This window comes from Erythrolamprus reginae, chromosome 3 (assembly GCF_031021105.1).
Source record: "Erythrolamprus reginae isolate rEryReg1 chromosome 3, rEryReg1.hap1, whole genome shotgun sequence".
NCBI lineage: Eukaryota > Metazoa > Chordata > Lepidosauria > Squamata > Dipsadidae > Erythrolamprus > Erythrolamprus reginae.
This window is the reverse complement of record NC_091952.1, coordinates 52,526,169-52,539,478: the sequence shown is the minus strand read 5'-3', so window position 1 is coordinate 52,539,478 and position 13,310 is coordinate 52,526,169. Positions and strand designations below refer to the sequence as shown.

Here is a 13,310-nt window from a genome sequence, read left to right as displayed (position 1 = left end):
AATGTCATTACAAAGCTTCAGGATAATGTATCTACAGACACTGTGTTGAAAGTATTAATTGAATGAATAATTGGTTCCCATTAGATATATTGAATAAAAATGATAATGTATGAAAGAGACAAGGAAGTTATTGTTATAAATTGGTTTGCTCAGAAGGATATTTGGAAGTCTTATATTTCTTGACATGCAACCAAATTGCTGTGTTAAGGTATTTAAAATGGTGATAACCAACAGATTGTCTAACAATTGGGTATACATTCTATTTCCTGTCATAATTCAGCTGGACATTGTCTATTAAATGGAAGTTCTTCTTTATGGGTACATGCTGACTTTTTAAAACATTTTATTGCCAGGCGAACAGAAAAGTGATTATATTAAAATGGTCATAATAACTACTTTATTTGGCTTTCTTTCATCCCCAACCGATGGCTAAGGCAGTTTAAAATCATCCTTAGCTGTTCCAAATTTACAACATTTCCCTCTTCAATGGTGTGTATATCATTGCTAATGCAGTTAATAAGATGGTTCTGGCCAGATACTATTGGTTACTTCAGGTTGATGTGAACCTTCTACTTCCCTTTTACTTACTAGGCACTGCCCTCCTTAGCCAGTTTGGCTTGGGCTGAAAAGACAGTGAACATTTGGATTTCTTAAAGGCATCTTATCCAATAAGTAGTGATGGGCGAACCCAATGGTGTTCGGGTTCGGCAAGTTCGGACGAACTTTACGCAAAATTCGGCTGAACCCGAACTGAACCCGAACCCGAACCCGAACGGGGGGCGGAGCTTTGACATCATGTTTTTGAGGTCACGTTTTTGACGTCACATTTCAACAATCGAGTTATCGAAGCGTGGAACTCATTACTGGACTCAATTGTGTCAACCCCTAACCCCCAACACTTCTCCCTTAGACTCTCCACAATTGACCTCTCCAGGTTCCTAAGAGGCCAGTAAGGGACGTACATAAGTGCACTGGTGTGCCTTTCGTCCCCTGTCCAATTGTCTTTCCTTTCTTTCACCTATATTATATATTCTCTTCCTTTCATATATCCTCTCCTCTAAGTTCACTTTCACCCTCTTTTATATTATCACCTGTCTATTTTTCTTCCTATGTATTTGTGTATTGGACAAATGAATAAATAAATAAATAAATAAATAAATAAAATAAATAAGTATACTGGCAGGTTGCTAAGGACGCCAAGGTGATCACTTCCTGGATTCCATGGAATCCAGGAAGTGATCACCTTGGCATCCTTAGCAACCTGCCGGTGACTACAAAGCTCTGAATGCCGAATGCAATCCCCCCCTGAAAGCATAATAAACCTGCTCTACCCTATGTCCTCCTCTGCACATGTAAAATGCCAACCATGTTATTTTGGGGCATGTGTGCCATAACACCAAATTCCACCAACACTAGCAGAGTAAACTACTGCATATAAAAAAGGAGCACACCTCATACTGCCTAGTACTAAAGATATTACCTAATTGGGTTATGAAATGTCTGCAAGCAAACAACCAAGTTCAGAGAACACCAAGGACACCACATAGTTAAATCCTGAGCTATGTATATTCTCTTCTAGCGTGTAAATTTTTCCATTTTATTCTTGTAAGGTGTCATTTTCCATATTCAAAACAACCTATTCTCTTCTACATAGCTTTTAAATCCATTTTTAACAATGGCAGATAATCTTAAAAGTAATTTCTGAGAGCATTGTCCCCAAATATCGTTGAATTCTTCCAAATTTAGAATACTTTGCTCCATTCTATATTAGTTAAATATTAATTATAATCTTTAATTCTTTTTAGTTCTCTCTAGTGTCCAACTTTCAAAGTTCCCTATTATAATTTCTCCTCTAATCAAAAACATTTTCCCACAGGGAGGGTAGTTACACTTAGTTTCAAAATCTTTATTTTTTTAATAGAATTTAAACAACCCACAGGAAGTCTTATTCAAAATCTTACTACAAATCTATATGGACTTTTAATCCATTTATAACTTTATAACTTTCCAAAATAATTAAATGGGCAAATTTGGGTATTTTCCTTGTTTTGCAGAGGAATTCCAAGGAGCTGGGTTTTCTGATGGATCCTTTCTCTACTGGAATAGTTGATTGTATTCTCTATGTATCTATTTTAAGTCTCCTTATTTGATCATAATTAAGATCTATGTGTTGTGGTTTTGTTAGTTCTTAGTGGATTTTTCTTGGTCAGGTTTGGATTATTTATTTATTTATTTATTTATTTATTTATTTATTTATTCATTCATTCATTCATTCATTCATTCATTCATTCATTCATTCATTTATTTATTTATTTATTTATTTATTTATTTATTATTTAGATTTGTATGCCGCCCCTCTCCGCAGACTCGGGGTGGCTCACAGCACAACACAACAATTTATAACAAATCCAAATATAATTTAAAATATTTAAAAGAACCCCATTTTGCTAACAAACACACACTCAAACATACCATACATAAATTGTACATGCCCGGGGGAGGTGTTTCAGTTCCCCCATGCCTGACGACAAAGGTGGGTTTTAAGGAGTTTACGGAAGGCAGGGAGAGTAGGGGCAGTTCTAATCTCTGGGGGGAGTTGGTTCCAGAGGGTCGGGGCCGCCACAGAGAAGGCTCTTCCCCTGGGGCCCGCCAACCGACATTGTTTAGTTGACGGGACCCAGAGAAGGCCCACTCTGTGGGACCTAATCGGTCGCTGGGATTCGTGCGGCAGAAGGCGGTCTCGGAGATATTCTGGTCCAGTGCCATGAAGGGCTTTAAAGGTCATAACCAACACTTTGAATTGTGACCGGAAATTGATCGGCAGCCAATGCAGGCTGCGGAGTGATGGTGAAACATGGGCATACCTAGGTAAGCCCATGACCGCTCTCGCAGCTGCAATCTGCACGATCTGAAGTTTCCGAACACTTTTCAAAGGTAGCCCCATGTAGAGAGCATTACAGTAGTCGAACCTCGAGGTGATGAGGGCTTTAAAGTTTTTTTCATAGATAAGATATAAGGTATAAGAAGAAGCAATCTTTTGTTGTATTTTTATAGAAAGTGGTAATGTATTGTCTTAAAAGTAAAGAAATATAAACCTCATTTATTTGATTAAGATTAATACAGTATATGTTATTCCTGTAAACTTTTAATGGACATTTGCTTACTACGACTGAATGATAAGGCTTTAAAATTTGTTTATATGTAAGATATGGTAGGAAAGTATTTTTTGTTGCAGATTCAGAAAAGGTGGTAAGTTATTGAAATTATATTTGTTTTCATGAAGTGAGAAATCATATACAGTATATCTTCATTATTCCTTTTATTTTTTCCTTTTTCTCTGGATTTTTTATTTTTTATATTTTTATTAGTTTGATTTCATTTTTAATATAATCTTTTAATCTTTGTATATGTAAACTTGAACAAATTTGTTATCTTATTTTTATTATCTCTATTCTTGAGTCTTTAAGAGCTGCCTAGGGGGAAGGAAAATTAGCAGGTAAAATTAATTTCTTACAGTATTTCTTTGCCAGAAACAGCTTAGTCTACTAAATTTGTAGAAATATGTAGGTCAGGTTGCCACTTAAAGCATCAGAATAGGGCTGATACAAAAGATGGCAATTCAACCATGGATGCAGACCTTGGGAGATTCTGTTGAATTACTTTTCAGCTTCCAGAGATTCATTGACAAAGGGGATTGGTTCTTTAAAAGGCTTTGTTGATAGATATTTGTGCGTGTAGTTTGCTCCTCTATCTCCATCTGCTATATTAATCAGAAGAGGTATATTTTCCAACTTTGTGCAAAAGCGTCTGTGTTTATATGTTTATACAGCACATCAAGCTTCTTGTAATTGCTTATTTTTAAGGACCGCATAGTGTCCAAATGTTAGACATTGACAATACCCTGCAGATATAATCCTGCTGTAAATCTTGCCTAAGCTCTTTTAATTGCACAATCTAGGCTGGATTCATTATTGCAACTATTTGCAAAAGACTAGCAGTTTGCCGGGCACTGCATAGAGACAGAGAATTATGCTAGAATTTGTCCCAGATACTTATAATATCAGTGGGCAAGTATCCCAAGGTCAGTGGTTGAAACACAACCCATTGACCACCACTGAAACAGAAATAATATATCAAAAGGTACAATGTCTAATTTTTAGGATGATTATTTTCCTGGAGTTTAAGGACAATCTAAATGCTTCTCATTTTCCATTGTTAAAAAATTATAATAATCTCCAGCTGACTATTTTGAGGAAATGAAAAGGTAGCAATGTGTAGGCATTCACAATAAGACACAATGATGGAACCATGGTCATATGTTGTGGTTAGCTCTGGCCCAGCTCCTGCCCCAAGGAATGTGCAGGTGGATGTGGGGGAGATATCCACATGCTGCAGGCCTGTTTTGCTCCCAGTGAAATCTGAAGTGTCCTCTGACCAAGGAGGCCTGAGTGACAGGGAGGAGGGAAGTTTGTCAGACAGCCCAGGAGGAGATCAATCATCTGTATCATCTCTGGATTCTGAACAAGAATTAATGACACATCCACGCATGCGTAGAGTGATGCATAGGAAGCAACAACTAAAGGATTATTACAAGAGAAAATGAGGCCACCTGTGGTTGGGTGGGGCTGCTGTAATTGGTGCTGCTGCTATAAATAGCAGCGTGTGGGTTTGGCCGTTGTGGAGAATTATCTGATCTTTGTGTTTCATGAATGTCTTGCTGACTCCAGCCTTTGTTTACTTTTCACCACTTTGAAACCAAAGCAGAGCAAAGTCTGTTTCACTTCGTGGAAGAAGAAGGGCTGTGACTTCCTTCACAGCTGCAAGCTAAGTACTTACGAACTGATAAGGGACTTATACAAACTATCAGGTTGTTTTGGGATGAGTGCTCCTTGCAATACAAAAAGAGTGCTTAGTTTATTTTGAATTTTGTGATAAAGAACATTGTTTTAAATTTTCAAATGTGTGTGTGTCTCAAATTTGTACCTTTGAATTTTTGGGAGGCTCCTACCAGAGAGTCTGGCAGAACAATCATATATATATATGGTCATGTCACAATGCAAATCCCAGCTATACATGTTTCCTGATATTTGATGCAATGAGCATATGTCATGATGAATTGTTCTCCTACAAAAGTCTGCATGGAAACGAGAGTGCCTCCAAGTATAACTTCTACTTTCATTTTTGTAGTTGGAAAAATCATTTTGCTGTCATCATCTATGAATGCAAAGAGCCTTAAATAGGATTGGGGGAGCATTACTACTCCCCCAAATCAAATCAGCTATCAAAATCATTAGTCTTTCTAAGGGAGGTATGAATGTACAAACCAGTGAGTATAAATCCCAGCTCTTTGAACTTTGCAGAATGTTAAGTTTATAGAATCAGCTACTTTGCCTCAGTAAGAAATATAAGGAAAACATAAAATGCAGGCATGGGCTTCATCCCCTGTAGGAAGTACAGGTATTCTGAACACATGATCAAGTCATTGTTATATGTGTGTGGGTGTATTTTTCTACTGTTTCATTTATTCCTTTGACCAAAATTTAATGCCCAAAGATAAATATTTATGTTTTGATTATATATGGTGATGATTAAATTAGCTATTTCCCTAACATAGGAACCTGTAACTGTGACTTTATAGTTAAAATCTTTTTTGAGGTGGTATAGAATGCTTGTGAAGAAGGCACAAAAGAGGCTGTACTTCCTGAGAATGTACTGCCTGAGAATAAATCTATCTCAGCATCTACTGTTGTTCCACAGCAGCATCTCGCTGTTCTAGGAAGGTGCACAACATTCTCAGACACTCTTCTCATCCTGCTTACAATATTTTTGAACTCTTGCCTTCTGGAAGAAGATACAGAACAATTAAAACTCCCACCACATGTTTTCTTAACAATAAACTAAAGGGTCACCATTAGTGAACTATTGGACATTATTACTTGGTCTGTTGTGTAGATGTTTGGGTGGTTCAGGGTGGGGAATTTGTGATGGGTGGGACATGGTTTTTTGGGATTGTTATGTGTGTTGGAACTGATCTTTAGGCGTCATGTGAATTTTGTTGTATGGGTATACAGTGTATATACATACAATGACAATACAGTATTTATTTATTTATAGAACTGCACATTCTTTATCTCAACCTATATTTGATTTGCTTTTGACCTCCCTCCATCCCTAAACATTTTTAGGGTAAAATTTTAAACCTAGCCTTAGCCTAATCCTTAATATGAATGGACAGCTGACTTCTAGTGAAATTAATTTATTCCTGCTGAACAAAATGTATGAATTCTTACAATACACTTCAAGAATCTTACAGAGGTTTTAAAAAATCTACTGTGGGAATGCACAACTTCTATTAGTTTCAGGACAATATATATATAAATGGCATCACAAGGGTGGAATGCCATAACTCAAGTTTTGAGGAGTAAAATGGATGCCTTAAAATTACAAACCTTAAGGCACTCTATTCCCTTAGTCCTCTAAAATAAGCTTATATCCGGCCCAACCACTCCCAAAAGTAAAAAAAGGCCAAAAGCTAGGTCTCATCCAGAATTGTGGGGTTGTGGAGGCTACATAAAAGATGCAAATAAGCCATGTTTCATAGATTTCCATTGTATTCCACTTTTCCATCCAACCAATGATGTATGATAGTAAAATAAATCTGAGAAGAGTTCCAACTTACTGTGAATGCTTACAGCTCCAGTAGATGGCACTTCAGTCTTTGTTGTTTAATTCATATAGTTAGTTTTGTGGGATGAACAAAGCTTGTTTTGAGGGATTTCACACTGCCTAGGTTGTATCATGTCTTAAGAGCATTTCTGCACTAGGGATTGATAGTGTCATCCAGCCGTCACTGTGACAATATACAACACAAATCAAGACAGACTTCACATTGCCACAGTGATGGCTGGGTGGTATGATAAACTCACAGCTTGGTAAAGTTAGAAGAATGGGCTCTGCTTCAGTGAGCATCCTAAATATATATCTGCTGAAATATAGAACTACCATCTGTTAATAGACAGAAGCTTTGAGACTTCAATCGCTACCTGTGATGGGGAAAAATAACCAACAGTTGGAGCATCTCTCATTTTTGTATCTTCCTGCCAGTAAAAGTTTCAGCTGTAGATTTGTGCCTGCTCTGTAGATGTTTGACAAACAAAATCTTGGTCCATAAAAGCAGATCAATACTAGGCAATTCAGTCATTCAGCTTCCCATATCATAGCTCCACTGTCTCTAAATGCATTCTTCTCATCCATGATGTATCAGGTAAAAAAATTCTTCCTTTCCACAGCAGATTGTGACAAGGACTGATAAAGATACTAATATAGCAATAACACAAGAGTAGTAGTGCTGTGTTCTCATCTCATGTCTTTAAATATTTATTGCAATATTGCCATCTTAAAGTTGTATCATCAGATAGCCTTGTGCATTAAGTATGGTACCTTTTCCAGGATATAATATTTTTAAAAAGCATTATTTAAAATCTCATTAAATGTGCAGATTTTAGGAATTTCAGCCATGTCTCCTTTAAATCTGAACATTAAAAACCCATATGAACTTCCATGATAACACTGAAATCTCACAAAATTTGGCAAATTTATGAGATATAAACTTTTGTAATGTTTTCATAAATGTATTGGATGTCTATGGGCATTGAGGATGTATTACAGATGTTGTATCTACAGATTCTACAAGCAATCATGCTTTGTGTACCACTAAAACTTATTTTTACTATGCAGCTGCCTCAAAGCTAAAGGAGATAAATGAACGAAGGGATCACACATCTTTGAATCCAGCCATTCATAAGCTTGGATTCATTATTGTTTATTGTCACAACCATGTATACATACAATTGTGGGTAATTGAATAAATAAAAACAAAAACAAACCCTATAGCTCAGCCAGGGATGCAGAAAGCATAATGTAGAAGTCCCAGGCAACTTGACAGATTTTTGAGATCCCAAAACCAGTGATGATAAGCCCCAGTTTTTAATCATTTAAAAATTTATTTTTATTTTTATTTATTTATTTTGTCCAATACACAATACATATTGAAGAGAATAGACAGGAAGTACTATATATAAAGAAAAGGATAGAAGAAAAGATATAAAAATAGAGGAGAAGATATATGAAAGGAAGAAAAGATATATGATATATAAGATAAGGAGAGACAATTGGACAGGGGACGAAAGGCACACTAGTGCACTTATGTACGCCCCTTACTGACCTCTTAGGAACCTGGAGAGGTCAATCGTGGATAGTCTAAGGGAGAAATGTTGGGGATTAGGGTTTGACACTACTGAGTCCGGTAATGAGTTCCACGCTTTGACAAATCGATTGCTAAAGTCATATATTTACAGTCAAGTTTGGAGCGATTAATATTAAGTTTGAATCTGTTGCGTGCTCTTGTGTTGTTGCAGTTGAAGTTGAAGTAATCATTGACAGGCAGGACATTGCATGTATTGTGGGCAATACTTAAATTGTGTTTTAGGTGTTGTAGTGCTAAGCTTTCTAGATCCAGGATTGTTAGTCTATTTTCGTAGGGTATTCTGTTTCGAGAGGAGGAGTGAAGGGCTCTTCTGGTGAAGTATCTTTGGATGTCTTCGAGGGTGTTGATGTCCGAGATGTGGCATGGGTTCCAGACACATGAGCTGTATTCAAGGATGGGTCTGGCAAAAGTTTTGTAGGCTGTGGTGAGTAGTGTGAGATTGCCGGAGCAAAAGCTACGTAGGATCAGGTTAACAACTCTAGAAGCCTTTTTGGCGATATTGTTGCAATGGGCTTTAGCACTTAGATCATTTGATATTAGTATTCCAAGGTCTTTTACTTAATGTTAAATGATTGAGAGAGAGGGAATATTAAGGTTAACATCCAAAATCCTTAAGTTATATTGAAATTTAAGGAACCCATGTCACTCTTTAAAATCCTGAAATCTTCACTTTTGATCATGGTTTTAATGCATGCTAAAGAAAACATGTTTATTTCCCTTAAGTTGATGGAAACAGCAGATTCCTAAACAATGCATCTTGAAGTGGTTAATGCCCAGAGATTAACTGCTTGATGCCAACCAGGACAGTTAGAATCAATTTACAAATATAAGATGTGGTGCTTTAACAGCAATAGCAACAGCATTTAGGCTTATATATCACCCCATAAATACTGTAAAGCACTCTCTGGCAGCTCACAATGTAAATGCTTTTTTGCATATTGCCCCTAGCAATATGCTCCTCATTTTACCTAACCAGTCAACCATGAGCCACATAAGGATTGAACTTCAGGCTGTTGGCAGAGTTTGCCTGCAATAATGCACTTTAAGCACTGTGCCATTAGGACCTGGTGATGCTGCTGTGCCTGCCATCTTGATTTTTATGAACCTCTCCTGTGAATGCCACTGATCCGTATTATGCTAGCCAGCTTGCCATTGGCCAGGCATGATGGAAGTTATAACCGCATGCATCTGGAAGTTTGGAGACAGTGGAAAAAGAAACAACTGAAGTCTTTCTTCTTCTTTCATTAGGTTGGTATGTGAGATGTATACAAATACTATCAGATTTAAATGAGTTACAATGTTTTCTCCATTATACGGCTCACAAAATGTTGTGGGATTGTCCCTGAGGGAGGTACTTTAACTTGTCAAAGACTTGAAATTTTGTGGTCAGCAGAAGCTGGCAGGGATTTGTCAAGAAGAGGAAAGCATTTTGCTGACTGTCGATACAGGGTGCTTAAAAGGGATTACCATTCTGCAAAGCAACATCAGCAGTGACTCACCAACATTCCGTCTCTCGCCCTTTATTTTTCTACAAGTTTAAAAACAAGAGCAAAAAATTAATACAACACATATTCATAGAACTTATAAAAGGGTTGGAAGCTGCCTTGGAGATTTTCTAATTAAACCCCCTTGTGCTGTCCCCAGAGACAGAGATAGTTGGACTGTATTTAGGCATGTTTCTTTAAGATATTGCATTAGGGGATATGTAGTGAAATTGCACTCTGGGTAATGTAGTTTTACATGTGATCACATTTGTGTATTCCTATTGGCTCTGACTCGGGAAGAGGGGTAATTGGAGAGAACATTCCAGAGGGTCTTTGTCTTCACTCACTAAGCCAGCCAGCATGTATATGCTACACCTAGAGCCTGGGTCAATTCAACTTCTTTTTACCTGCACAATGGGAAAGATTATACTGCAGAAGAATCGCATCAGTTTCCTGCCATTCCCCCTTTAATTCCATCCATCTCGGGCTTTTCTGGGCTGCCAGAGGAGCCTTTTGGTGACACTTAAGGCTTCAGCAGCCCAGAGCAAACTGAGCATTTTCCTTTCTCTGGGCGGTTGGAGAGGGAAAAAACCCACTTCGCTGTGGTGACTCCCTTGCACTACCTCCCATACACCCGGCACAAGGTTGCCTCCCGGAGCATCTGGGCATGGAAAGGCAAAAGGGGGTGCTTCACCCTGGCCAGATCAACTCAGCTTCAGCCAAACCGAGGAGTCGCCACAGTGAAGAAAAGGCGCTGGCTACAAAGCGAACAAGAGGAGAGGGGAGCCCTTCAGCATGGGAAGGAAGAGGAAGCAGGTAGCAGCAGCCGCCGCCTTTTGGTCAAAGGAGCAGAAGGTCCCTCCCTCTCACCTGCCTGGGTTTCTCTCTCTGGTGCAGTGTATGGGAGGCAGCCTTGCGCTGGGTGTATGGGAGGTACGTGCTCCTCCTTGCCGCCTCAGAGTCCCCCCTTTTTTTTAAGCCTTAAAGTTTTGGATTTTTTTGATTCTCTTCACCTCACCTTCTTCCTTCGGCAGCGACTCCCTTCCTCTTCTTCTTCCTCCTCCTCTTCCCACCCAAAATCATGCATTGATTCCTATGGGAAAAATTGCTTCTACTTAAGAACGTTTCTACTTAAGAACCTGGTCACAGAGTGAATTAAGTTCTTAAATAGAGGTACCACTGTAATTGGATGCTTTCAAAATGATTCAAAATGATTTCAGAATGATTCAAAATTAATACAAACTAGAACAGTGTATGAAGAAAAAGGAAGAAATAAAAGAGAAAGTTAAATTGCAAAAGGAAAATAGGTGGAAGAAAAATAGAAAAGAAAAAAAGATATAAAGATGTGGCTTCTGATCTTCTTTACAGCAGTTACATATTTGCCCCTTTCTTTATCATGGCTCTCTTCTGTCTATATCTAGCCTATCTAATCATGAAAACCATAGTCCATAGGTTTTTCTGTTTTACACATAAAGTCCATAAGGGGTTTCCATCAGCAATATACATAGATATCATCTTTTAAAAAATCAAACAGGTCAATTTTTCCCCAGCGAGTTCTATAGTCTTCACCAACCTTCTCCTTTAGAGGGACATTATAGAGAACTTTACAACTATGTCACTGATTCTACAGAAGTCTCTATGAGACAACCCAGCTCTTAAGCTCCATCTTTCAAGTCATACTCACATTTATTTCCAAACAGAAGTGCTGTATATTTCGAGAGAGCATAGGCAACGATTGAGAGAAAGCATAGGCATAAATGCTGATTGTAAAAATACTCACCTAATCATCCTAACTGCAGCATGTTCTGCAAGAAGTTTAAAGGAAATCACATGCATCTCAAAGTTGTTCAGCTCCTCTTTGCAGAATTGTTCTGGTATTTATCCTCACGATAAAGCCTGTTCCTGCCAACTTTACCCCTCAGGATATACATCAAGAAACAAAAGGCTGGGAATGGTAAGAGCTTTCTGCTATATCCAAGCTGACTCTTTTCCCCTTTGGTTCTCTACTGCCTAAACCATGAAGAGAGGGGAAGAGGGGACTAAAGAGTGTTTTCTGAAGCAGAAAAAGTCCTGTGGAGCACAGACTGCTGTCTATTACTAATTTAACTGTATTTGAATGGCACATTAAGTTCTGGTGAGATCTGTGGGACACTGGGCTATTTAGTTCTAGTCCAACTGCGTTATGGCCTTATAAATGGATGAAGGGAATAAAAACTTTGAAGTGGCGAGTTTCTAATCATAGTGCTATAAATAGGAACTGTCTTAATTCTAGGTTTCTCTGCTATAGGAGCTTAGAGAACTGCTTGCTTTTTATTTATACAGAGAAAGTAATTAGCAGTTTTTGCTGTTTAGTGTTGGGACTGACAAGCTTTGTCTCCATTAGCACTACAGTTTATGCTCATTTCATGCACAAAATTCAAATAACAAATTTTGAATGAAATAACACACAAATATGCCATTATATGTCAGGGAAAGCTATGGAATGAACAGGGAACAGCTTGCTTTTTCTGTGGATTATGTTGACCAATCGATAAAAGATCTCTGTGAATGTATGTTGGCATGTACCCACATGCAGCATATAATCAATTGTCATCACTGAGCTAATCCCACAGTAAGAACAAAATATTATCCTAAGATCACTCTAAAAGCTCCAAGAAGACAAACATTAACCACTAAGAAAACAATTTGGGTTTTGGAGCTTTTTTGGAAGGCCGTTGTTTATTTAGTTGGATTTCTACATCATTTAGGCTCTGAGCAGCTTATGCAACCAATATAATATACAATTTAAAACAAACAAAAGCTTGTGTTCATTGACAACAGCCAAACATATGTGCCACATGTGGAATACAGTAGTATTCATTTGTCCCTTTATACCTTCCTGAACAGATATGTTTTCATCTCTCTTCATGAGCAAACTGTTGGAAGGAATATCCTTCTGGGTTCAGTTCCAAGTGGGGGGAAAAGACACTGGATTCATGGAAATTGTTTGGAAAGAAGGTTTAATGGTGGAGAGGAACATATGGCTTGAGCTCCTGAACAGAAAAGGTGGGTCACTTGCTTCCAGATGTTGGGTGAAGAAAAAGAAGGCGGAGCTGCTGAGAGTCCCTTGGTTTTATGCCCTCTTGGGCTCCTGCTCCAGGGTCTCCTGCTCATGTGCAAGAAATGCATTCTGATTGGCTATCAGACTCTCATGGGGCCATGCAGGGGCAACTCTGTAGGCTGTCCTGAGTCCAAGTTTGCTTGAGCCTTGCTGGCTGATGCAATCTTCTCAGGTGGTGAGATGGGTAGAGGAATAATCCTATCATGTGTTAAGGGCAAAGGTCTTAATCTGGAGCTAAAGGGCGGGGAGGGAATTGCAGGGAGCTGCTTTTTCTTTAGAACATGTTTCTTCTCAACATATTCTTCCTTTTCAATATCTCCTAGGGATTTTCATTTTTCTAGGAGAGAGGTGGGTGATAACTTCCATCAAAACTAAGGAAGAGATAGGCTAAGAGAGGGTGAAAGGGAATTGCATGAAAAGGATCTGAATCCCATATGTTTTGAGGCAGTTTAGTATAGAA

The 13,310-nt window shown here is 38.2% G+C and overlaps 1 protein-coding gene across 1 annotated transcript in view; it reads left to right on the top strand.

The window, feature by feature from the left end:
• Positions 1 to 13,310, top strand: part of GRM4 (glutamate metabotropic receptor 4) — a 412,871-nt gene that overhangs the window by 119,071 nt on the left and 280,490 nt on the right. The window lies entirely within an intron of this gene.